The 27,720-nt window shown below is 37.5% G+C and overlaps 1 long non-coding RNA gene across 1 annotated transcript; it reads right to left on the bottom strand.

Annotated features, from left to right (window-relative positions):
- Positions 1 to 262: 262 nt before the first annotated feature.
- On the bottom strand, positions 263 to 27,720 carry LOC132509873 (uncharacterized). Its single transcript, XR_009537157.1, has 3 exons — positions 27,682 to 27,720; positions 5,263 to 5,323; positions 263 to 840 (listed from the first exon to the last, which is right to left on the bottom strand). It is a non-coding gene; the product is annotated as an uncharacterized LOC132509873 (long non-coding RNA).

Here is a 27,720-nt window from a genome sequence, read left to right as displayed (position 1 = left end):
ACTTCACCACTCTGAACTCCAGTCATCCTACCTACAGAATGGAGTGCAGTAACATCCACGTCTTTTGGTTTGCTATGAGAATTCAGTGGTGTGCTGCACTTAGCACTGTGACTGACACACAGTAAACACTGAATAAGCAATACCCAACTGCTGTCCTATCATCATCGTTGTTGTTACCTCTGAACTCCAGTGGGTGACAGCCAAGCAGATTTAATTTTGAAAATATGCAGATTTTATTAGGAAAATAAAAAGCGTGGCCTGTTATGTCATTAGTATTTCCTATTTGCCCCCAGTTCTGATATGGCAACTGTGAGGAATGTTTGACCCATGTGAGATGTTCATTGCAATTTTTAATTTAATTAATTAATATGTTGCCTTGAATTAATTAATTAATATTCAAGGTCCCTTTCCCCATGCCACCTTCTTCCTCACTTGCCCAGGAAGAAGGAATCTCCATGGACTGGTCAGATCTGTGAACACTAATGGGCTGAAGGGTAGAGACACCCTGTAGTAGGAGGTGAGAGGGGTAAGGAGACTGGAGCTGAGATCCAGCCCCTCTCCTCACCTCCTGCCTCCTCTCCCACATGGCACCAGCCCTGGTACAGGACTAAGCCAGCCTGGTACCAGGCACTGTCTTTCTACACCAGATCTTCTTGTAAGTCTTCCGGCTCTGGAGGGATGGAATGAATCAGCCTTCCTTCTCGACGATAAGAACTCAGCCTTCAGTCTTCACACTGAGGGACCACGTAGGCAAAGCAGGACCCATACTCCACTCCATTTCCATAGTAGTCTGTGTAAAAGGGTTGGTCCACGTTGCCCAGGTCAGCTTGCCAGAGTGTTCTGCATTGGGAGACAAGGGTCAATTCCCATTTACCACTGCTCATTTCCCTCAGGGTTCTGGTGGGAAAAAACAGGCAGAATTTGGTTTTCCTCACTTCTTGGCCAAACTTCACCTTCACACTATCTCTCACTAGGATATCTCACAGAATGAACAAATAGATGAATATGCATTTATTTATCACAGTCCCTACCTCAGGGAACTTATGCTCTGCTTACGGGAGCAGAGCTGGCTTCTACAACACTCTCCAGTGCTCTCTTTTCCCTTAGAGACTGAGAGGACCATGGGGTCCAGGTGATGCCGCTACAAGAAGATGGTCACTCTGGTTCCCTGAGTGTCTATGTGGAGAAGAGCCCCTTGCCAGCCCACATGGCCCAGGGCTGTTTGTTAACACAGCATAACTTAGACCATCCCGACTCTGTGGTTTAGGTGTGAACTGCAGCATGGCTTAATTTCAAAGACATGCTTCAGGTTGCGTATCAATAAAATCTCCTGAGAATCTGTCTAGTCTGTCTTAATTTCTTAAATTATATTATTCCAGGATCCTAGGGACCATGGTGAAGAGACAGGTCCTAGTAATCAATACAAAGCAGCCAGGAGGGAAAAAAAAAAAGTCACCAAAACAGCAACATAAAGAAAGTCACCAGAAAAGCAACATAATGAAAATTACATTCTTGGAAGACCCTCTTGTTCTGATACGAAGATATATCGGTGGAGGTAGGGACTAGAGGGGTATAGAACAAATTCAGCTAGGAATGATAAAGATACAGGAAAAAACAGGCCATAAAATGATGCTAGAGGAACCATGAGAATCATGGAAGATGGTGGGAAGAGGGGCCTGGAGACTCCAGGCAGCCATGTGAACTTTGATCCTTCCTTTGCCCATACTCCTAGAGTCCCCAAATCATTTAGCTTCTCTGTATCTGCCCTTTCCTTGCCATCCCCACAAACATGACCAAGCCTAATCATTTTAGGCAAAGCACTATCTTCCTCAGCTGATAAAACAAACTTGCAACTCATCATTGCTGCTACTATCCACATGGTCTTGGATCATATCTCCTTTTCTTTATTGGAGATTCCGAGAGCTTTCAACTTTCTGTTTTGGCAGATTCTGCTAACAGAGGTGAACAATAGTAGCAAAGGAAAGCTTCCTTCTGAGGAGAAAATTTCCAACATAGAAAAATACCTGTCCATTCCCCCATTTTTCCTTGTACCCAGGTGGGAATAATATATTGAGTCTGCATAATAGGTCTAGCTAACTTCAATAAAGAGAAGAGGACTTTTAGAATTGAAGCCATTTGTTAGGATGGTGGAGGAAAAGGGGGTAAGGAGTGGTTCCCTCATGACTTTGTGAAGCCTGCATGTTTACCTTCAGATTTAATTTACATAAGAAAGAAATTTCTACCTGTTCAAAATATTCTTATCTTGGGTTTTCAGTTGTACATGGTTAAATCTAATTCTTACTGGTACCATGGGGCTTCCTACTTCCTCCATTCTTTATTGGAGAAGGAAGTAAAATATATGCACTGACCTTTCATATCACAGCTAGTAGGCAGCAAAAAAGCGCCAACCAAGATCTCTCTGACTCTGAAAACTAAGCTTTCCAGAGTTGCCACAGAGCTGCTCTGACTAGTATTTTGATAAGCAAAGAATGGCACACCTGATGTCAGCACAAAGTACCAAAAGCAAGGAAAGGTACCAAAAGTGAGTAGCTTTCCTAAAGCTACATTTTATTATATAAACAAAGGGGAACTGTCTTAAACAGAATTCTTTCAGATGTAAAAGAATCTCCACTCAAACTAGATTAAACAAGGAAAAATTTAATTAGTTCAAAGAACTGGGAAGTATGCGGATTTGCTATCTTCATGCACATATGAATCAAGGGACTTAATGTTGTTCTCTGTCATATATTCTCTATCTTTATCTCTGTCTCTTTGTCCTTCACCCAGTGTGTTGATCTCATTCTCTTCTATAGCAGTAAATCTTTCTCTATTAGGCAAAGGGAGATGGTCCTTGACAGTCCCAAATTTACATTCTCCCAGCCTAACACACTCAGCCAAAAGAGCATCCCTTTGTCTCAATGTCCCTATATCAGTCCCAGAGAAGACCATGATTGACACTATCTACCCCTGGAACAATCACTATTGCTATGAAATGAGGTACCAAGATTGGCTAGGCAGGGTGGGGTGTATAGGATTGGGGCAAGGGATGGAGATTGACATTTCCATTAGAATGTAATGGGGGAAGGATGGCTCCCAAAGGAAAGGACAAAAGAGTAGGAAAAACATTGTATATTCACTCCAGGAGTCACTAAATATTTTTGAGCAAGGGAGTAACAAAATGAAACAAGAAAGAAACAAAATAAAAATAAACATGGGGACTTCCCTGGTGGTGCAGTGGTTAAGAATCCGCCTGCCAGTGCAGGGGACACAGGTTCAAGCCCTGGTCTTCAAGCCACATGCCACGGAGCAACTAAGCCCGTGTACCACAACTACTGAGCCCACGTGCCACAACTACTGAAGCCTGCATACTCTAGGGTCCACGTCCCGCAACTACTGAGCCCACGTGCTGCACCTACTGAAGCCCACGTGCCTATAGCCCATGCTCTGCAACAAGAGAAGCCACCACAATGAGAAGCCACACACTTCAGCAAAGAGTAGCCCCTGCTTGCCACAACTAGAGAAAGCCCACGTGCAGCAGTGAAGACCCAACACAGCCAAAAATTTTAAAAATTAAAAAAAATATAAAAACATGAATGCCCTGGGCAGATGGGTTGGTGGGTAAAAGGAGGCAGCTTTTAGAATAATCAGGAAGGGAGTAATGAAGGGCTTAACCTGAGGAATGGTAATACACAACAAAAGAAAAGAAGGGTCAAAAATGCCAGCCGCATGTCTACTTCCAGCCATGAGGAAATAACAGTGTCTAGACTAACCCCTCTAGGGAATTGGGAAAGTGTACAAAATATATTTCCAAATATTGGGCAACAGGCAACAAAAGACTGTGATCCCTGAGAGAAGAGAAATAAACAAAGTGAATTCCATGATCACCCCAAATTTCTGCCTGGAGTCAATTTCCAGATTGTGGCAAAGAGAAGGGGAACCTGAATAGAGCACAGTGGGTATTGTTGAATTGAGGAGTCAGAGATCAAGAGTTTTAGGGAGCTGAGTTAGCTAAAATTTGTGGGGCAGAATGTCAAGAAGGAGAGAGCTTTTATAAAATGAGCTCCAAATACCTGCACAGGGACTGCCTTTATTCTTTGTTCAAATAACAAGCTCTGTATGGTGAAACTACATAAAGCTGGGCAAAGGACAAACTCTGGAGAAAGAACAATTACTAAAGAGCTGTAGACTAGATAATTCCCAGAGTTCACCCTGGACCTGGAATCATTCAAGTTCCCACCAGCAATAATGGAGAGACCTTACTGAATCACACAGTCTTTAGTAAAAGGCAAAAAAAACCAGTGTCTTAGTAGTGAAGCTAAACTAATCCCAGGGGAAAATTACTCTAAAGTCACCCTTAAAGAGCTTAAAAACGAGTCTCAAAAGAAACAAGCCACCTTGAAGCGATCAATGCAACACTCAATGATGCAAAATATACAATGTCCAACTTCAATAAAAAATTACTAGACATCTGTAGAAGCATGAAAATGTGATCCATAAGAATTTTAAAAATCAATAGGAACAGAGGTAGAAATGACAAAAACTATGTAATTAACAAGGGTCCTAAAACATCTCTTACAAATACATTCAAAATGCTTAACTAGTGAAAGGAAAGCATTAACATAATAAGGACAGAAGTGGAGGTCATAAAAAAGAATCAAATGGAACTACCAAAGATGAAAAAATACAATATTTCAAGAAAAAACTTCACTGGATAGGAATAACTACATAGTAGACACTGCCAAAGAAAAAAACTATAAAATTGAAGACATAACAACAGAAACTATACAAAATAAGGCACAGAACAACAAAAGAAGATTGAAAAAATGAACAGAGCCTCAGTAACCTATGGAACAACATCAAATTTTTTTTTTTTTTTTTTTTTTGCGGTATGTGGGCCTCTCACTGCCGTGGCCTCTCCCGTTGCGGAGCACAGGCTCCGGATGTGCAGGCCCAGCAGCCATGGCTCACGGGTCCAGCTGCTCCGCGACACGTGGGATCCTCCTGGATCGGGGCATGAACCCACGTCCCCTGCGTCGGCAGGCGGACTCCCAACCACTGCGCCACCAGGGAAGCCCCAAACATTTTAATGTATGTAAAATTAAAGTCCCAGGGAAGAGGAGAGATAAAGGAGCAAAGAAAAAATGTCTGAGAAAATCACAACAACAACGAAAAAATATCTGATATGGGAACAACCCAAATGACCATCAACAAATGAATAGATAAAAAAGATGTAGTATATATACACAATGGAATATAACTCACCTTGAGAAAGGAGAATATCCTGCCACTTGCAACAACATGGATGGACCTTCAGTACATTATACTAAGTGATATAAGCAGACAGAGAAAGACAAGTACTGTAAATCACATATATTTGGAATCTAAAACAACACTGTTTTAAAAAAACAAAATAGGGACTTCCCTGTTGGTCCAGTGGCTAAGACTCCACGCTCCCAATGCAGGGGGCCTGGGTTCAATCCCTGGTCAGGAACTAGATCCCACATGCCGCAACTAAGAGTTCTCATGCCACAACTAAAGACCCTGCATACTGCAACTAAAGACCCTGCATGTCACAACTAAAGATCCCACATGCCACAACAAAGATCCCACATGTGGCAATGAAGATCCCACATGCTGCAACTAAGACCCAGCACAGCCAAATAAATAAATATTTTAAAAAATAAATAATGTAAAAAATAAAAAAAAAACAGAGTTAAACAGTGGTTACTAGGAGATGGGGGGTGGATTGATGGTGTTTAAAGGTACAAACTTGTAACAAGTTCTAAAATAGCAATAGATATTTAATGTACAGTTTATTGTACTACAAGTATGTAATGTGATCAATATCATTACAACTGCAACCATATTACAATATAGAAATGTATCAAAATAACATGACGTACACCTTAAATTTATACAGTGTTACATGTCAACTTTATCCAATAAATAAATAAATAAATTTTAAAATGATAAACTTGATGAAAATTGCAAACTGACAGATCCAAGAAGCTCAACAAGACTCAAACAGGATAAACATAAAGCAAAGTATACCAAGACACGTTTTAATCAGATTCCTGAGAACCAGAGGAAGAAGACACATTACATACTGAGGAACAAAGAGGAAAATAATTTCAGACCTCTCCTCAGAAACCCAGAAAACAATGCTAAATGAAAATGCTGAAAGAAAAAAATTATCAACTTAGAATTTTATACACAGTAAAACTATATCTCAAAAATGAAGGCAAATAAAGATATTTTCAGGAAGAAACTGAAATAATTCATCACTAGCATATCTGCACTGTAAGAAATGTTAAAGAAAGTACTTCAGGCAAAAGGAAAATTATGCCAACTAGAAGCTTACATATAAGCAAAAGACTGAAGAGACAGAAATGGTGAATATAAAAGTCTTTTTCTAATTTTTAAATTTCTTTAAAGATAATGGTTTGAAGAAAAAATAATATATTCGGGGATTTATGACATATATAGAGGTAATATATATGTGCAAAGTATGAGAGGGGGATATGGAAGTATACTACTGTAAGATTCTTATATTGTACATGAAGTGGCATAATATTATTTTAAGGTAGTCTGCAATGTTAATTATGTATATTTTAAATCCTAGAGCAACCATTTAGAAAAATATTTAAAAGGTGTTTAACTAATTAGCCAATAGTGGAAATAAAATGGAATACCAGAAGACACTCAACCCAAAAGAAGGCAAGAAAGAAGGGGAGAGGGAATAAAGAGCAGATGAGACAAATAGAAAGCGAATATCAAGCTGATAGACTGAAATCCAACTTTTTAAATTATTATATTAAATTTAAGTGGTCTAAACATTTCAATTAAAAGGCAGATTGCCAAAATGGATTTAAAAAACAAAACAAAAAAAAACATGATCCACCTATATGCTGAATCCAAGAAACTCAATTTAAATATTAAAATACAAACAAGTGTAAAAGTATAGAAAAAGATACATGATGCAAATAATAATAATAATAAAGTTGGAATGGCTATGTTAATATCAAACAGAGTAAACATCAGAACAAGGTCTATTGCCGGGGATTAAAAGGAATTTTTCATAATGATAAAGAGTCAATCTGCAAGAATATGTAACAATACTAAATTTTAGTACAAATGATAATAGAGCTTCAAAATATGTGTAGCAATAACTAATAGAATTGAAAAACAAAATAGAATAATCTACAATTACAGTTGGATATTTCAACACTCTTCTCTCAATAATTAATAGAACAGTAGACAGTACATCAATAGAGGTACAGAACACTTAACACTTTCAATCAACTTGACATAGTTGACATGTATAGACTACTCCACCCAACGACTGTGGAATACACATTCTTTTTAAGGGCATATGGAACTTTCAACAGACAAACTATATACTAGACCACAAAACAAGTCCCAATAAATGTAAATGGATTGAAATTATACAAAATATGGTCTTTAACCACAATGGAATTAAATAAGAAATCAATAACAATATGTGGAAAATTCCTGAAATACTTAAAAATTAAAGAACACATTTCTAAATAACATATAAGTAAAAAAAGAAATCACAATAGTAATAAGAAAATTTTGTACCTAATGAAAATGAAGCCACAACATGTGAAAATGTGGGGAGTACAGCTAAAACAGTGCTGAGAAGGAAATTTATGGTTTCAAATGCTTTAAAATTAATGATCTAAGGTTCCACCTTAAGAATCTGGAACTCCACTTCTTATTTGCTACAGGACTTAAAAGACAAATGCATTAAAAAAATTATAAATCTATGTGGTTGGTACACAATATATAAAGATATAATTTGTGACATCAATAATATAAAGTAGCAAGCACAAGTGTAAAGGAGTAGAGTCTTTGTATACAACTGGTATTAAATTGGTACCAATTTAAAATAGATTGTTATAAATTTAGGATGTTATATATAATATCCACAATAATCCAAAGAACATATCTATAGAATATACACAAAGGAAATGAGAAGAAAATCAAATGTTTCATGACCAAAAAAAAAAATAAAATAAACAAAAAAGAAGGCAGTAATGGAAGAAATGAGGGATTAAAAGTCACAAGACATACAGAAAGCATAACAAAATGGCAAAAGTAAGTCCTTTCCTATCAGCAATTACTTTAGATATAGATGAATTAAACTATTTAGTCAAAAGGCATAGAGTGGACCAGAGGGCAGACAGCAGAAGCAAGAAGAAGTAAAATCCTGTAGCCTGTGGAACATAAACCACATTCACAGAAAGACAGACAAGATGAAAAGGCAGAGGGCTATGTACCAGATGAAGGAACAAGATAAAACCCCAGAAAAACAACTAAATGAAGTGGAGATAGGCAACCTTCCAGAAAAAGAATTCAGAATAATGATAGTGAAGATAATCCAGGACCTCAGAGAAAGAATGGAGGCAAAGATTGAGAAGATGCAAGAAATCTTTAAAAAAGACCTAGAAGAATTAAAGAACAAATGAACAGAGTTGAACAATACAGTAACTGAAATGAAAACTACACTAGAAGGAATCAATAGCAGAATAACTGAGGCAGAAGAACGGATAAGTGACCTGGAAGACAGAATGGTGGAATTCACAGCTGTGGAACAGAATAAAGAAAAAAGAGTGAAAAGAAAGGAAGACAGCCTAAGAGACCTCTGGGACAACATTAAGTGCAACAAAATTCGCATTATAGGGGTCCCAGGAAGAGAAAAGAGAGAGAAAGGACCGGAGAAATATTTGAAGAGATTATAGTCGAAAACTTCCCTAACATGGGAAAGGAAATAGCCACCCAAGTCCAGGAAGCGCAGCGAGTCCCATACAGGATAAACCCAAAGAGAAACACGCTGAGACACAAAGTAATCAAATTGGCAAAAATTAAAGACAAAGAAAAATTATTGAAAGCAGGAAGGGGAAAATGACAAATAATATAGAAGGGAACTCCCATAAAGTTAACAGTTGATTTCTCAGCAGAAACTCTACAAGCCAGAAGGGAGTGGCATAATATACTTAAAGTGATGAAAGGGAAGAACCTACAACCAAGATTACTCTACACGGCAAGGATCTCATTCAGATTTAATGGAGAAATCAAAACCTTTACAGACAAGCAAAAGCTAACAGAATTCAGCACAACCAAACGAGCTCTAAAACAAATGCTAAAGGAACTTCTCTAAGTGGGAAACACAAGAGAAGAAAAGGACCTACAAAAACAAACCCAAAACAATTAAGAAAATGGTCATAGGAACATACATATTGATAATTACCTTAAACGTGAGTGGATTAAATGCTCCAACCAAAAGGCACAGGCTTGCTGAATGGATATAAAAACAAGACCCATATATATGCTGTCTACAAGAGACCCACTTCAGACCTAGGGACACATACAGACTGAAATTGAGGGGATGGAAAAATATATTCCATGCAAATGGAAATCAAAAGAAAGCTGGAGTAGCAATACTCATCAGATAAAATAGACTTTAAAATAAAAAATGTTACAAGAGACAAGGAAAGACACTACATAATGATCAAGGGATCAATCCAAGAAGAAGATATAACAATTATAAATATATATGCACCCAACAAGGGGGAGCACCTCAATATATAAGGCAACTGCTAACAGCTGTAAAAGAGGAAATCAACAGTAACACAATAACAGTGGGGGACTTTAACACCTCACTTACACCAATGGACAGATCATCCAAAATGAAAATAAATAAGGAAAGCGAAGCTTTAAATGACAGAATATACCAGATAGATTTAATTGATATTTATAGGACATTCCATTCAAAAACAGCAGATTACACTTTCTTCTCAAGTGCGCATGGAACATTCTCCAGGATAGATCACATCTTGGGTCACAAATCAAGCCTCAGTAAATCTAAGAAAATAGAAATCATATCAAGCATCTTTTCTGACCACAACGTTATGAGATTAGAAATGAATTACAGGGAAAAAAATGTAAAAAACACAAACACATGGAGGCTAAACAAAATGCTACTAAATAACCACGATATCACTGAAGAAATCAAAGAGTAAATCAAAAAATACCTAGAGACAAATGACAATGAAAACACAATGATCCAAAACCTATGGAATGCAGCAAAAGCTGTTCTAAGAGGGAAGCTTATAGCCATACAAGCCTACCTCAAGAAACAAGAAAAATCTCAAATAAACAATCTAACCTCACACCTAAAGGAACTAGAGAAAGAAGAAGACAAAATAAGCCCAAAGTTAGCAGAAGGAAAGAAATTATAAAGATCAGAGCAGAAATAAATGAAATAGAAACAAAGAAAACAATAGCAAAGATCAATAAAACTAAAAGCTGGTTCTTTGAGAAGATAAACAAAATTGATAAACCATTAGCAAGACTCATCAAGAAAAGGAGAGAGGGGCTTCCCTGGTGGCGCAGTGGTTGGGAGTCTGCCTGCCGATGCAGGGGACACGGGTTCATGCCCCAGTCCAGGAAGATCCTGGGAAGAGGCTGGGCCCGTGAGCCATGGCTGCTGGGCCTGCGCGTCCAGAGCCTGTGCTCCGCAGCGGGAGAAGCCACAGCAGTGACAGGCCCGTGTACCACCAAAAAAAAAAAAAAAAAAAAAAAAGAGGGAGAGGACTCAAATCAATAAGATTAGAAATGAAAAAGGAGAAGTTACAACAGATACCACAGAAATACATGCACAAATTCTTATAAAGGTATAACCTTCCAAGACTGAACCTGGAAGAAATAGAAAGTCTGAACAGACCAGTCACAAGGAATGAAATTGAAACTGTGATTAAACATCTTCAAAGCAACAAAAGTCCACGACCAGAGGGCTTCAGAGGAGAATTCTATCAAACATTTAGAGAAGAGCTAACACCCATCCTTCTCGAACTCTTCCAAAAAATTGCAGAGGAAGGAACACTCCTAAACTCATTCTATGAGGCAACCATCACCCTGATACCAAAACCAGACAAAGATACTACAAAAAAAGAAAATTACAGGCCAATATCACTGATGAATATAGATGCAAAAATCCTCAACAAAATACTAGCAAACAGAATCCAACAACACATTAAAAGGATCATACACCATAATCAAGTGGGCTTTATGACAGGGATGCAAGGATTCTTCAATATACGCAAATCAATCAATGTGATACACCATATTAACAAACTGAAGAATAAAAGCCATATGATCATCTCAATAGATTCAGAGAAAGCTTTTGACAAAATTCAACACCCATTTATGATAAAAACTCTCCAGAAAGTGGGCATAGAGGGAACCTACCTCAACATAATAAAGGCCATATATAATAAACCCACAGCCAACATCGTCCTCAATGGTGAAAAACTGAAACCATTTCCACTAAGATCAGGAAGAAGACAAGGTTGCCCACTCTCACCACTCTTATTCAACATAGTTTTGGAAGTAGTAGCCACAGCAATCAGAGAAGAAAAAGAAATAAAAGGAATACAAATTGGAAAAGAAGAATAAAGCTGTCATTGTTTGCAGATGACATGATACTATACATAGAGAATCCTAAATATGCCACCAGAAAACTACTACAGCTAATCAATGAATTTGGTAAAGTAGAAAGATACAAAATTAATGCACAGAAATCTCTGGCATTCTTATACACTAATGATGAAAAATATGAAAGTGAAATTAAGGAAACACTCCCATTTACCATTGCAACAAAAAGAATAAAATATCTAGGAATAAACCTACCTAAGGAGACAAAAGACCAGTATGCAGAAAATTACAAGACACTGATGAAAGAAATTAAAGATGATACAAATAGATGGAGAGATATACCATGTTCTTGGATTGGAGGATTCAACATTGTGAAAATGACTCTACTACCCAAAGCAATCTACAGATTCAATGCAATCCCTATCAAACTACCACTGGCACTTTTCACAGAACTAGAACTAAAAATTTCACAATTTGTATGGAAATACAAAAGACCCCAAATAGCCAAAGCAATCTTGAGAACGAAAAATGGAACTGGGGGAATCAGGCACCCTGACTTCAGGCTATACTACAAAGCTACAGTAATCAAGAAGTGTGGTACTGGCACAAAAACAGAAATATAGATCAATGGAACAGGATAGAAAGCCCAGAGATAAACACACACACATATGGTCACCTTATCTTTGATAAAGGAGGCAAGAATATACAGTGGAGAAAAGATAGCCTCTTCAATAAGTGGTGCTGGGAAAGTATGAAATTAGAACACTCCCTAACACCATACACAAAAATAAACTCAAAATGGATTAAAGACCTAAATGTAAGGCCAGATACTACCAAACTCTTAGAGGAAAACATAGGCAGAACACTCTATGACATAAATCACAGCAAGATTCTTTTTGACCCACCTCCTAGAGAAATGGAAATAAAAACAAAAATAAACAAATAGGACCTAATGAAATTTCAAAGCTTTTACACAGCAAAGGAAACCATAAACAAGACCAAAAGACAACCCTCAGAATGGGAGAAAATATTTGCAAATGAAGCAACTGACAAAAGATTAATCTCCAAAATTTATAAGCAGCTCACGCAGCTCAATAACAAACAACCCAATCCAAAAATGGGCAGAAGTTCTAAACAGACATTTCTCCAAAGAAGATATACAGATTGCCAATAAACACATGAAAGAATGCTCAACATCATTAATCATTAGAGAAGTGCAAATCAAAACTACAATGAGATATCATCTCAACCCGGTCAGAATGGCCATCTTCAAAAAATCTAGAAACAATAAATGCTGGAGAGGGTGTGGAGAAAAGGGAACACTCTTGCACTGTTGGTGGGAATGTGAATTGATACAGCTACTATGGAGAACAGTATGGAGGTTCCTTAAAAAACTACAAATAGAACTACCATATGACCCAGCAATCCCACAACTGGGCATATACCCTGAGAAAACCATAATTCAAAAAGAGTCATGTACCAAAATGTTCATTGCAGCTCTATTTACAATAGCCAGGAGATGGAAGCAACCTAATTGTCCATCAACAGATGAATGGAAAAAGAAGATGTGGTACATATATACAATGGAATATTACTCAGCCATAAAAAGAAACGAAATTGAGTTATTTGTAGTGAGGTGGATAGACCTCGAGTCTGTCATACAGAGTAAAGTAAGTCAGAAAGAGAAAAAATACCGTATGCTAACAAATATATATGGAATCTAAGAAAAATAAAAAAAAAAAAGGTCATGAAATACCTAGGGGTAAGACGGGAATAAAGACACAGACCTACTAGAGCATGGACTTGAGGATGTGGGGAGGGTGAAGGGTAAGCTGTGACAAAGTGAGAGAGTGGCATGGACATATATACACTACCAAACGTGAAATAGATAGCTAGTGGGAAGCAGCCACATAGCACAGGGAGATCAGCTCAGTGCATTGTTACCACCTAGATGGGTGGGATAGGGAGCATGGGGGGGAGGGAGACGCAAGAGGGAAGAGATATGGGAACATATGTGTATGTATAACTAATTCACTTTATCATAAAGCAGAAACTAACACACCACTGTAAAGCAATTATACTCCAATAACGATGTTAACGAAAAAAGAAAAAACACCATTAGAAACTGTTCATTTAATATCTTAACATATATTCAAATTTATACAAAATACAATTTACTTTTATAAATATGTGATATTTAAAGCAATAGAAAATAGGAAAAATCCTCATTGTAACGTTAATTTTTTAAATTGTGTAGAATATATGATAAAAATATAAAGATTCTAATATCAAAAAAAAAGAACTAAGTAAAATCAGCCACTTAAAAAAAAAAAAAACTATGGGATGCAGCAAATGCAGTTCTAAGAGGGAAGTTTATTGCCATACAAGCCTACCTAAAGAAACAAGAAAAATCTCAAATAAACAATTTAACCTTACACGTAAAGGAACTAGAGAAAGAAGAACAAACAAAACCCAAAGTTAGTACAATGAAAGAAATCATAAAGATCAGAGCAGAAATAAATGAAATAGAAACAAAGAAAACAATAGCAAAGATCAATAAAACTAAAAGCTGTTTCTTTGAGAAGATAAAATTGATAAACCATTAGCCAGACTCACCAAGAAAAGAGGGAGAGGACTCAAATCAATAAAATTATAAATGAAAAAGAAGTTACAACAGACACCGCAGAAATACAAAGCATCCTAAGAGAGTACCACAAGCAACTCCATGTGAAGAAAATGGACAACCTGGAAGAAATGGACAAATTCTTAGAAAGGTATAACCTTCCAAGGCTGAACCAGGAAAAAATAGAAAGTCTGAACAGACCAATCACAAGGAATGAAATTGAAACTGTGATTAAAAATCTTCCAAGCAACAAAAGTCCAGGACCAGATGGCTTCAGAGGTGAATTCTATCAAACATTTAGAGAAGAGCTAACACCCATCCTTTTCAAACTCTTCCAAAAAATTGCAGAGGAAGGAATACTCCTAAACCCATTCTATGAGGCAACCATCACCCTGATACCAAAACCAGACAAAGATATTACAAAAAAAGAAAATTACAGACCAATATCACTGATGAATATAGATGCAAAAATCCTCAACAAAATACTAGCAAACAGAATCCAACAACACATTAAAAGGATCATACACCATGATCAAGTGGGATTTATGCCAGGGATGCAAGGATTCTTCAATATACGCAAATCAATCAATGTGATACACCATATTAACAAACTGAAGAATAAAAACCATATGATCATCTCAATAGAGGCAGAAAAAGCTTTTGACAAAATTCAACACTCATTTATGATAAAAACTCTCCAGAAAGTGGGCATAGAGGGAACCTACCTCAACATAATAAAGGCCATGTATGACAAACCCACAGCCAACATCATTCTCAATGGTGAAAAACTGAAAGCATTTCCTCTAATATCAGGAACCAGACAAGGATATCCACTCTCACCACTTTTATTCAACATAGTTTTGGAAGTAGTAGTCACAGCAATCAGAGAAGAAAAAGAAATAAAAGGAATACAAATTGGAAAAGAAGTAAAACTGTCACTGTTTGCAGATGACATGATACTATACATAGAAAATTCTAAATATGCCATCAGAAAACTACTAGAGCTAATCAATGAATTTGGTAAAGTTGCAGGATACAAAATTAATGCACAGAAATCTCTGGCATTCCTATACACTAATGATGAAAAATCTGAAAGTGAAATTAAGGAAACACTCCCATTTACCATTGCAACAAAAAGAATAAAATACCTAGGAATAAACCTACCTAAGGAGACAAAAGACCTGTATGCAGAAAACTATAAGACACTGATGAAAAAAATTAAAGATGATACCAACAGATGGACATACCATGTTCTTGGATTGGAAGAATCAATATTATGAAAATGACTATACTACCCAAAGCAATCTACAGATTCAATGCAATCCGTATCAAATTACCAATGGCATTTTTAAAGAACTGGAACAAAAATCTTAAAATTTGTATGGAGACAAAAAAGACCCCAAATAGTCAAAGCAGTCTTGAGGGGAAAAAACGGAGTGGAAGGAATCAGACTCTCTGACTTCAGACTATACTACAAAGCTACAGTAATCAAGACAGTGTGGTACTGGCACAAAAACAGCAACATACATCAATGGGACAAGATAGAAAGCCCAGAGATAAACCCACATACCTATGGTCAACTAATCTATCACAAAAGAGGCAAGGATATACAATGGAGAAAAGACAGTCTCTTCAATAAGTGGTGCTGGGAAAACTGGACAGCTACATGTGAAAGAATGAAATTAGAACACTCCTTAACACCATACACAAAAATGAACTCAAAATGGATTTGAGACCTAAATGTAAGACTGGACACTATAAAACTCTTAGAGGAAAAGATAGGAAGAACACTCTTTGACATAAATCACAGCAAGATCTTTTTTGATCCACCTCCTAGAGTAATGGAAATAAAACCAAAAATTAACAAATAGGGCCTAATGAAACTTAAAAGCTTTTGCACAGTAAGGGAAACCATAAACAAGACAAAAAGACAACCCTCAGAATGGGAGAAAATATTTGCAAATGAGTCAACGGACAAAGCATTAATCTCCAAAATATATAAACAGCTCATGCAGCTCAATATTAAAGAAACAAACAACCCAATCCAAAAATAGGCAGAAGATCTAAATAGACATTTCTCCAAAGAAGACATACAGATGGCCAAGAAGCACATGATAAGCTGCTCAACATCACTAATTATTAGAGAAATGCAAATCAAAACTACAATGAGGTATCATCTCACACCAGTTAGAATGGGCATCATCCGAAAATCTGCAAACAACAAATGCTGGAGAGGGTGTGGAGAAAAGGGAACCCTCTTGTACTGTTGGTGGGAATGTAAATTGATAGAGCCACTATGGAGAACAGTATGGAGGTTCCTTAAGAAACTAAAAATAGAATTATCATATGATCCAGCAATCCCACTACTGGTCATGTACTCAGGGAAAACCATAATTCAAAAAGACACATATACCCCAATGTTCATTGCAGCACTATTTACAATAGCCAGGTCATGGAAGCAACCTAAATGCCCATCGACAGACGAATTTATAAAGAAGATGTGGTATATATATACAATGGAATATTACTCAGCCTTAAAAAGGAACAAAATTGGGTCATTTGTTGAGATGTGGATGGATCTAGAGACTGTCATACAGAGTGAAGTAAGTCAGAAAGAGAAAAAGAAATATCGTATATTAACACATGCATGTGGAACCTAGAAAAATGGTACAGATGAACTGGTTTGCAGGGCAGAAGTTGAGACACAGATGTAGAGAACAAATGTATGGACACAAAGGGGGGAAAGCCGCAGGGGGTGGGGGTGGGGATGGTGGTTTGATGAATTGGGCAATTGGGATTGACATGTATACACTGATGTGTATAAAATTGATGACTAATAAGAACCTGTTGTATAAAAAAAATTATATTTAAAAAATTTTTTTAAAAGGCATAGAGTGAATAATTGAAAAAAAAAAGTTCCAACTATATGACATCTACAAGAGGTTCATTTTATACCTAAGAAATACATAGATTGAAAGTAAAAAGATATAAAAAGATAATTCATACGACTAATAACTAAAAGAGAGCAGGGATGGCCACACTAATATCAGACAAAATAGACCTTAAGTTAAAAAGAAAAGTTGCAAGAATCAATGAAGAGCATTCTTTATTGATAAAGGGGTCAATTATTCAAGAAGATATAACAATTACCAAATATTAGAGCTCAAAAATATATGAAGCAAACATTAACAGAATTGAAGAGAGAAATATACAGTTTTACAATAATAGTAAGAGATTTCAATACCCCCACTCTCAATAACAGATATAACAGCTGACAGAAAATGAAGAAATAGAGGACTTAAACATTATAAATCAATTGGACCTAACAGTCATATACAGGACACTCCACCCAATAATAGAAGAATACATATTTTTCTCAAGTATACATGGAACATTCTCCAGAAGAGATCATGTATTATGCCAAAAATTTTTAATAAAATTTAAAAGATTGAAATGATACCAAGTATCTTTACCGATCACAATGGAATGAATCTAGAAATCAATAGCAGAAGGAAAACTGGAAAATTCACAAATATGCAGAAATTAAATGACACATTCTTAAACAACCAATTGTCTAAAAAGGAAATCAAAAGGCAAATTAGAAAATATCTTGACAGAAACGAACATGATAACACAACATACCAAAACATAGGATGCAATGAAAGCAGTACTAAGGGGAATATTTATAGCTGTACAAAAGAGAAAAGGATCCCAAATCAACAATCTAAGTTTATACCTTGAGGAACAGATAAATAAATAAACTATAACCAAAACTAGCAGAAGAAAGGAAATAATAAAGATTAGAGCAGAGATAAATAAAATAGAGAATAGAAAAACAATAAAGAAAATCAATGATACCAAAAGTTGGTTCTTCTAAAATGACAACAAAATTGACAAACCTTTAGCTAGATTAAAAAGAAACAGAGAGGTCTCAAATTACTAAAATCATAAGTTTAAAATGGGAACATTATTATCAATTCTACAGAAATAAAAGGACCATAAAAGAGTAGTATGAAAAATTGTATACCAAAATAATTGGATAACCTAAGTGTAATGGACAAATTCCTAGAAACACACACCCTACCAAAACTGAGTAATAGAGAAGTAGAAAATCTGAACAGATCTACACTTACTAAGGAAGTTTAATTCTGTAAGTTAAAACTTCTCAACAAAGAAAAGCCGTGAACCAAATGGCTTTAATTCTATGAAACCTTTAAAGAACTAACACCAATCCTTCTCAAATTCTTCCAAAAAATTGAAGAGGAGGGAACACTTCCTCAATCATTCTACAAGCTCAGCATTACCATGATACCAAAGCCACACAAAGATACTACCATATATGTGTGTGTATATATATATATATATATATATATATATATACCCAGACCAGTATTGTTTATAAATATTGGTATAAAAATCCTCAACAAAATACTAGCAAACCAAATTCATCAGCATGTTAAAATGATTACAAAACATGACCAAGTGGGATTTATTCCTTGAACGCTAGGATGGTTCAACATATGAAAAACAATATGATACACTACATTAAGAGAATGAAGTGAGAAAAAAATCACATGATCCCCTCAATAGAGACAGATAAAGCATTTGGCAAATCTATACCCTTTCATGATAAAAAAAAAATGAATTCAATAAACTCAGAATAGAAGGAAACTACCTCAACATCAGAAAAATCATATATGAAAAAACTACATCATATTCAATGGTTAAAGTTGAAAAGCTTTTCTTCTAAGATCAGAAACAAAACAAGGATAACTTTCATAATTTCTATTTAACATAGTGTTGGAAATGCTAGCCAGAGCAATCACATAAGGAAAAGAAATGCAAGGTATCCAAATTAGGAAGGAAGAAGTAAAATTATCTCTGTTCACAGATGATATAACCTTATACGTGGAAAACCCTAAAAATTCCACACACACAAAAAAAACTGTTTGATCTTATACACAAATCCAGCAAAGTTGCAGGATACAAAATCAATACACAAAATTAGTTGCATTTTTATACACTAACAGTGGACAATATAAAAGGAAAATTAAGAAAACAGTCCCATTTACAACAGCACCAAAAAGAATAAAATACTTAGAAATAAACTTAACCAAGAAGGTGAAGGTACACTGAAAACTACAGAACACTGTGGAAAGAAATTAAAGAATATACAAACAAATGAAAATGCATATTCATAGACTGGAAAACTTAATACTTTTCAAATATCCATACTACCCAAAGAAATCTAGAGATTCAATGCAATCTCTATCAAAATCCTAACAACCTTTTTGCAAAAATAGAAAAGTCCATCCAAAGTTTCAAGAAACCCCAAGTAGTCAAAACAATCTTTGAAAAAAGAACAAACTTAGAGGTCTTATACTTCCTGATTTCAAAATATATTACAGACTAGACCGGAAGATGGCGGAAGAGTAAGACGCGGAGATCACCTTCCTCTCCACAGATACACCAGAAATACATCTACGCGTGGAACAACTCCTCCGGAGCACCTACTGAACGCTGGCAGAAGACCTCAGACCTCCCAAAAGGCAAGGAACCCCCCACGTACCTGGTTAGGGCAAAAGAAAAAACTAAACAGAGACAAAAGGATAGGGACGGGTCCTGCACCAGCGGGAGAGAGCTGTGAAGGAGGAAAAGTGTCCACACACTAGGAAGCCCCTTCGCGGGTGGAGACTTCGGGAGGCGGAGTGGGGGAGCTTGGGAGCCGCGGAGGAGAGCACAGCAACAGGGGTGCGGAGGGCAAAGCGGACAGATTCCAGCGCAGAGGATCGGGGCCGACCGGCACTCACCAGCTGAGAGGCTTGTCTGCTCGCCCGCCGGGGCGGGTGGGGCTGGGAGCTGAGGCTCCGGCTTTTGTCGGAGTGCCGGGACAGGACTGAAGTTGGCGGCGTGAACACAGCTTGCAGGGCGTTGGTGCACCGCGGCTGGCCGGGAGAGAGTCCGGGGAGGGGTCTGGACCTGCCGAAGAGGCAAGAGACTTTTATGTCCCTCTTTGTTTCCTGGTGCACGAGGGGGGGATTAAGAACGCTGCTTGAGAGAGCTCCAGGGACGGGCGCGAGCCGCGGCTAAGAGTGCGGAGCCCAGAGACGGACATGGGACGCTAAGGCCGCTGCTGCCGCAGCCAGGAGGCCTGTGTGCGAACACAGGTCACTAGCCACACGCCCTTCCAGGGAGCCTGTGCAGCCCGCCACTGCCAGGGTCCCGGGATCCGGGGACGGCTCCCCCGGGAGAGCGCTCGGCTCGCCTCAGGCTGCAGCGTCACGCCGGCCTCTGCCGCTGCAGGGCTGCCCCTCACTCCGTGACCCTCCCTACCCCCCGGCCTGGGTGAGCCAGAGCCTCCGAATCAGCGGCTCCTTTAACCCCGTCCTGTCTGAGCAAAGAACAGACGCCCTCCGGCAACCTACACGCACAGGCGGGGCCAAATCTAAAGCTGAGCCCCTGGGAACTGTGAGAACAAAGAAGAGAAAGGGAAATCTCTCCCAGCAGCCTCAGAAGCAGCGGATTAAAGCTCCACAATCAACTTGATATACCCTGCATCTGTGGAATACTTGAATAGACAACGAATCATCCCAAATTAAGGAGCCCTGTGGATGAAAGGCTCTTGGTGCTGCAGCCAGGAGTCAGTGCTGTGCCTCTGAGGTGGGAGAGCCAACTTCAGGACACTGGTCCACAAGAGGCCTCCCAGCTGCACATAATATCAAAAGCAAAAATCTCGGAGAGATCTCCATCTCAACGCCAGCACCCAGCTTCACTCAACGACCAGCAAGCTACAGTGCTGGACATCCTATGCCAAACAACTAGCAAGACAGGAACACAACCCCACCCATTAGCAGAGAGGCTGCCCAAAATCATAATAAGTCTACAGACACCCCAAAACACACCACCAGACGTGGACCTGCCCACCAGAAAGACAAGATCCAGCCTCATCCACCAGAACACAGGCACTAGTACCCTCCACCAGGAAGCCTACACAACCCACTGAACCAACCTTAGCCACTGGGGACAGACACAAAAAACAACAGGAACTACGAACCTTCAGCCTGCAAAAAAGGAGACCCCAAACACAGTAAGATAAGCAAAATGAAAAGACAGAAAAACACACAGCAGATGAAGGAGCAAGATAAAAACCCACCAGACCTAACAAATGAAGAGGAAATAGGCAGTCTACCTGAAAAAGAATTCAGAATAATGATAGTAAGGTTGATCCGAAATCTTGGAGATAGAATGGACAATAGAATGGACAAATTGCAAGAATCAGTTAACAAGGACCTAGAAGAACTAAAGATGAAACAAGCAATGATGAACAACACAATAAATGAAATTAAAAGTACTCTAGATGGGATCAATAGCAGAATAACTGAGGCAGAAGAACGGATAAGTGACCTGGAAGATAAAATAGTGGAAATAACTACTGCAGAGCAGAATAAAGAAAAAAGAATGAAAAGAACTGAGGACAGTCTCAGAGACCTCTGGGACAACATTAAACGCACCAACATTCGAATTATAGGGGTTCCAGAAGAAGAAGAGAAAAAGAAAGGGACTGAGAAAATATTTGAAGAGATTATAGTTGAAAACTTCCCTAATATGGGAAAGGAAATAGTTAATCAAGTCCAGGAAGCACAGAGAGTCCCATACAGGAAAAATCCAAGGAGAAATACGCCAAGACACATATTAATCAAACTGTCAAAAATTAAATACAAAGAAAACATATTAAAAGCAGCAAGGGAAAAACAACAAATAACACACAAGGGAATCCCCATAAGGTTAACAGCTGATCTTTCAGCAGAAACTCTGCAAGCCAGAAGGGAGTGGCAGGACATATTGCAAGTGATGAAGGAGAAAAACCTGCAACCAAGATTACTCTACCCAGCAAGGATCTCATTCAGATTTGATGGAGAAATTAAAACCTTTACAGACAAGCAAAAGCTGAGAGAGTTCAGCACCACCAAACCAGCTCTACAACAACTGCTAAAGGAACTTCTCTAGGCAAGAAACACAAAAGAAGGAAAGGACCTACAATAACGAACCCAAAACAATTAAGAAAATGGGAATAGGAACACACATATCGATAATTACCTTAAATGTAAATGGACTAAATGCTCCCACCAAAAGACACAGATTGGCTGAATGGATACAAAAACAAGACCCATATATTTGCTGTCTACAAGAGACCCACTTCAGACCTAGAGACACATACAGACTGAAAGTAAGGGGATGGAAAAAGGTATTTCATGCAAATGGAAACCAAAAGAAAGCTGGAGTAGCAATTCTCATATCAGACAAAATAGACTTTAAAACAAAGACTATTAGAAGAGACAAAGAAGGACACTACATAATGATCAAGGGATTGATCCAAGAGGAAGATATAACAATTGTAAATATTTATGCACCCAACATAGGTGCACCTCAATACATAAGGCAAATACTGACAACCATAAAAGGGGAAATCGACAGTAACACATTCATAGTAGGGGACTTTAACACCCCACTTTCACCAATGGACAGATCATCCAAAATGAAAATAAATAAGGAAACACAAGCTTTAAATGATACATTAAACGAGATGGAGTTAATTGATATTTATAGGACATTCCATCCAAAAACAACAGAATACACATTTTTCTCAAGTGCTCATGGAACATTCTCCAGGATAGATCATATCTTGGGTCACAAATCAAGCCTTGGTAAATTTAAGAAAATTGAAATTGTATCAAGTATCTTTTCTGACCACAACGCCATGAGACTAGATATCAATTACAGGAAAAGATCTGTAAAAAATACAAACACATGGAGGCTAAACAATACACTACTTAATAATGAAGTGATCACTGAAGAAATCAAAGAGGAAATCAAAAAATACCTAGAAACAAATGACAATGGAGACACAACGACCCAAAACCTGTGGGATGCAGCAAAAGCAGTTCTAAGGGGGAAGTTTATAGCAATACAAGCCCACCTTAAGAAGCAGGAAACATCTCGAATAAACAACCTAACCTTGCACCTCAAGCAATTGGAGAAAGAAGAACAAAAAAACCCCAAAGCTAGCAGAAGGAAAGAAATCATAAAAATCAGATCAGAAATAAATGAAAAAGAAATGAAGGAAACAATAGCAAAGATCAATAAAACTAAAAGCTGGTTCTTTGAGAAGATAAACAAAATAGATAAACCACTAGCCAGACTCATCAAGAAAAAAAGGGAGAAGACTCAAATCAATAGAATTAGAAATGAAAAAGGAGAGGTAACAACTAACACTGCAGAAATAAAAGAGATCATGAGAGATTACTACAAGCAACTCTATGCCAATAAAATGGACAATCTGGAAGAAATGGACAAATTCTTAGAAATGCACAACCTGCCAAGACTGAATCAGGAAGAAATAGAAAATATGAACAGACCAATCACAAGCACTGAAATTGAAACTGTGATTAAAAATCTTCCAACAAAGAAAAGCCCAGGACCAGATGGCTTCACAGGCGAATTCTATCAAACATTTAGAGAAGAGCTAACACCTATCCTTCTCAAACTCTTCCAAAATATAGCAGAGGGAGGAACACTCCCAAACTCCTTCTACGAGGCCACCATCACCTTGATACCAAAACCAGACAAGGATGTCACAAAGAAAGAAAACTACAGGCCAATATCACTGATGAACATAGATGCAAAAATCCTCAACAAAATACTAGCAAACAGAATCCAACAGCACATTAAAAGGATCATACACCATGATCAAGTGGGGTTTATTCCAGGAATGCAAGGATTCTTCAATATACGCAAATCTATCAATGTGATAAACCATATTAACAAACTGAAGGAGAAAAACCATATGATCATCTCAATAGATTCAGAGAAAGCTTTTGACAAAATTCAACACCCATTTATGATAAAAACCCTGCAGAAAGTAAGCATAGAGGGAACTTTCCTCAACATAATAAAGGCCATATATGACAAGCCCACAGCAAACATCATCCTCAATGGTGAAAAACTGAAAGCATTTCCACTAAGATCAGGAACAAGACAAGGTTGCCCACTCTCACCACTCTTATTCAACATAGTTTTGGAAGTTTTAGCCACAGCAATCAGAGAAGAAAAGGAAATAAAAGGAATCCAAATCGGAAAAGAAGAAGTAAAGCTATCACTGTTTGCAGATGACATGATCCTATACATAGAGAACCCTAAAGATGCTACCAGAAAACTACTAGAGCTAATCAATGAATTTGGTAAAGTGGCAGGATACAAAATTAATGCACAGAAATCTCTGGCATTCCTATATACTAATGATGAAAAATCTGAAAGTGAAATCAAGAAAACACTCCCATTTACCATTGCAACAAAAAGAATAAAATATCTAGGAATAAACCTACCTAAGGAGACAAAAGATCTGTATGCAGAAAATTATAAGACACTGATGAAAGAAATTAAAGATGATACAAATAGATGGAGAGATATACCATGTTCTTGGATTGGAAGAATCAACATTGTGAAAATGACTCTACTACCCAAAGCAATCTATAGATTCAATGCAATCCCTATCAAACTACCACTGGCATTTTTCACAGAACTAGAACAAAAAATTTCACAATTTGTATGCAAACACAAAAGACCCCAAATAGCCAAAGCAATCTTGAGAACGAAAGAAGGAACTGGAGGAATCAGGCTCCCAGACTTCAGACTATACTACAAAGCTACAGTTATCAAGACGGTATGGTACTGGCACAAAAACAGAAAGATAGATCAATGGAACAGGATAGAAAGCCCAGAGATAAACCCACGCACATATGGTCACCTTATCTTTGACAAAGGAGGCAGAAATGTACAGTGGAGAAAGGACAGCCTATTCAATAAGTGGTGCTGGGAAAACTGGACAGCTACATGTAAAAGTATGAGATTAGATCACTCCCTAACACCATACACAAAAATAAGCTCAAAATGGATTAAAGACCTAAATGTAAGGCCAGAAACTATCAAACTCTTAGAGGAAAACATAGGCAGAACACTCTATGACATAAATCACAGCAAGGTCCTTTTTGACCCACCTCCTAGAGAAATGGAAATAAAAACAAAAGTAAACAAATGGGACCTAATGAAACTTAAAAGCTTTTGCACAGCAAAGGAAACCATAAAGAAGACCAAAAGACAACCCTCAGAATGGGAGAAAATATTTGCAAATGAAGCAACGGACAAAGGATTAATCTCCAAAATTTACAAGCAGCTCATGCAGCTTAATAACAAAAAAAAAAAAAAAAAAACCCAATCCAAAAATGGGCAGAAGACCTAAATAGACATTTCTCCAAAGAAGATATACAGAGTGCCAACAAACACATGAAAGAATGCTCAACATCACTAATCATTAGAGAAATGCAAATCAAAACTACAATGAGATATCATCTCACACCAGTCAGAATGGCCATCATCAAAAAATCTAGAAACAATAAATGCTGGAGAGGGTGTGGAGAAAAGGGAACCCTCTTACACTGTTGGTGGGAATGTAAATTGATACAGCCACTGTGGAGAAGAGTATGGAGGTTCCTTAAAAAGCTACAAATAGAACTACCATATGACCCAGCAATCCCACTACTGGGCATATACCCTGAGAAAACCATAATTCAAAAAGAGTCATGTACCAAAATGTTCATTGCAGCTCTATTTACAATAGCCCAGAGATGGAAACAACCTAAGTGTCCATCATCGGATGAATGGATAAAGAAGATGTGGCACATATATACAATGGAATATTACTCAGCCATAAAAAGAGACGAAATTGAGCTATTTGTAATGAGGTGGATAGACCTAGAGTCTGTCATACAGAGTGAAGTAAGTCAGAAAGAGAGAGACAAATACCGTATGCTAACACATATATATGGAATTTTAAAAAAAATGTCATGAAAAACCTAGGGGTGAAACAGGAATAAAGACACAGACTTACTAGAGAATGGACTTGAGGTTATGGGGAGGGGGAAGGGTAAACGGTGACAAAGCGATAAAGAGGCATGGACATATATACACTACCAAACGTAAGGTAAATAGCTAGTGGGAAGCAGCCGCATAGCACAGGGAGATCAGCTCGGTGCTTTGTGACCGCCTGGAGGGGTGGGATAGGGAGGGTGGGAGGGAGGGAGACGCAAGCGGGAAGAGATATGGGAATATATGTATGTATATAACTGATTCATTTTGTTGTGAAGCTGAAGCTAACATACCATTGTAAAGCAATTATACTCCAATAAAGATGTTAAAATAAATAAATAAGTAAATAAATAAATTTAAAAAAGAGTCATGTACCAAAATGTTCATTGCAGCTCTATTTACAATAGCCCAGAGATGGAAACAACCTAAGTGTCCATCATCGGATGAATGGATAAAGAAGATGTGGCACATATATACAATGGAATATTACTCAGCCATAAAAAGAGACGAAATTGAGCTATTTGTAATGAGGTGGATAGACCTAGAGTCTGTCATACAGAGTGAAGTAAGTCAGAAAGAGAGAGACAAATACCATATGCTAACACATATATATGGAATTTAAAAAAAAAATGTCATGAAAAACCTAGGGGTGAAACAGGAATAAAGACACAGACTTACTAGAGAATGGACTTGAGGCTATGGGGAGGGGGAAGGGTAAACGGTGACAAAGCGATAAAGAGGCATGGACATATATACACTACCAAAAGTAAGGTAGTTAGCTAGTGGGAAGCAGCCGCATAGCACAGAGAGATCAGCTCGGTGCTTTGTGACCGCCTGGAGGGGTGGGATAGGCAGGGTGGGAGGGAGGGAGACGCAAGCGGGAAGAGATATGGGAATATATGTATATATATAACTGATTCATTTTGTTGTGAAGCTGAAACTAACATACCATTGTAAAGCAATTATACTCCAATAAAGATGTTAAAAATATATATATATATATATATTACAGCTACAGTAATCAAAACTGTATTACCAGCATAATGGCAGACCAATGGAATATAATAGAGAGCCCAGAAATAAACCCTCACTTATGTGGTCAAATGAGTCAAAAAGGGAGCCAGGACTACACAATGGGGAATGAACAGTCTCTTCAACAAACAGTCCTGGGAAATATGAACATGCACATGCAAGTGAACAAAAATTGACCCTTACTTTATACCATAGACAAAAATGAACTCAAAGTGGATCAAACCTAAACATAAGAGCTAAAATCATAAAACCCTTCTTAGAAAACATAAGGGTAAAACTTCATGACATTTGGCAGTGATTTATGGATATGACACCAAAAGTACTGACAATAAAAGAAAAAATAGATAAGTTGGACTTCATCAAAATTAAAAATTTTGTGCCTCAAAGGGTACTATCAACAGAGTGAAAAAGCAACTCATGGAATGAGAGAAAATATTTGCAAATCATATACCTTATAAGTGGTTAGTATCCAGAACATATAAAGAACTACAACTCAACAACAAAATATCCCATTAAAAATTGGGGAAAGGAGATTTCCAGTGTCCAATTCCATAAGAAAGGAGCTGAATAGACTGAAAAATTAACAACTCTTTTTGGATCCATAAGAGAGGTAAGACCAAAGGGCAAATCAATGTTGAAATTGTTACCTCTAAAATCAAGAACAAGATGGAGATGTCCACTCTCAC

This window comes from Lagenorhynchus albirostris, chromosome 19, assembly GCF_949774975.1.
Source record: "Lagenorhynchus albirostris chromosome 19, mLagAlb1.1, whole genome shotgun sequence".
NCBI classification, from domain to species: domain Eukaryota; kingdom Metazoa; phylum Chordata; class Mammalia; order Artiodactyla; family Delphinidae; genus Lagenorhynchus; species Lagenorhynchus albirostris.
The sequence above is the reverse complement of the archived record's forward strand: the minus strand, read 5'-3'. Positions and strand labels throughout refer to the sequence as shown.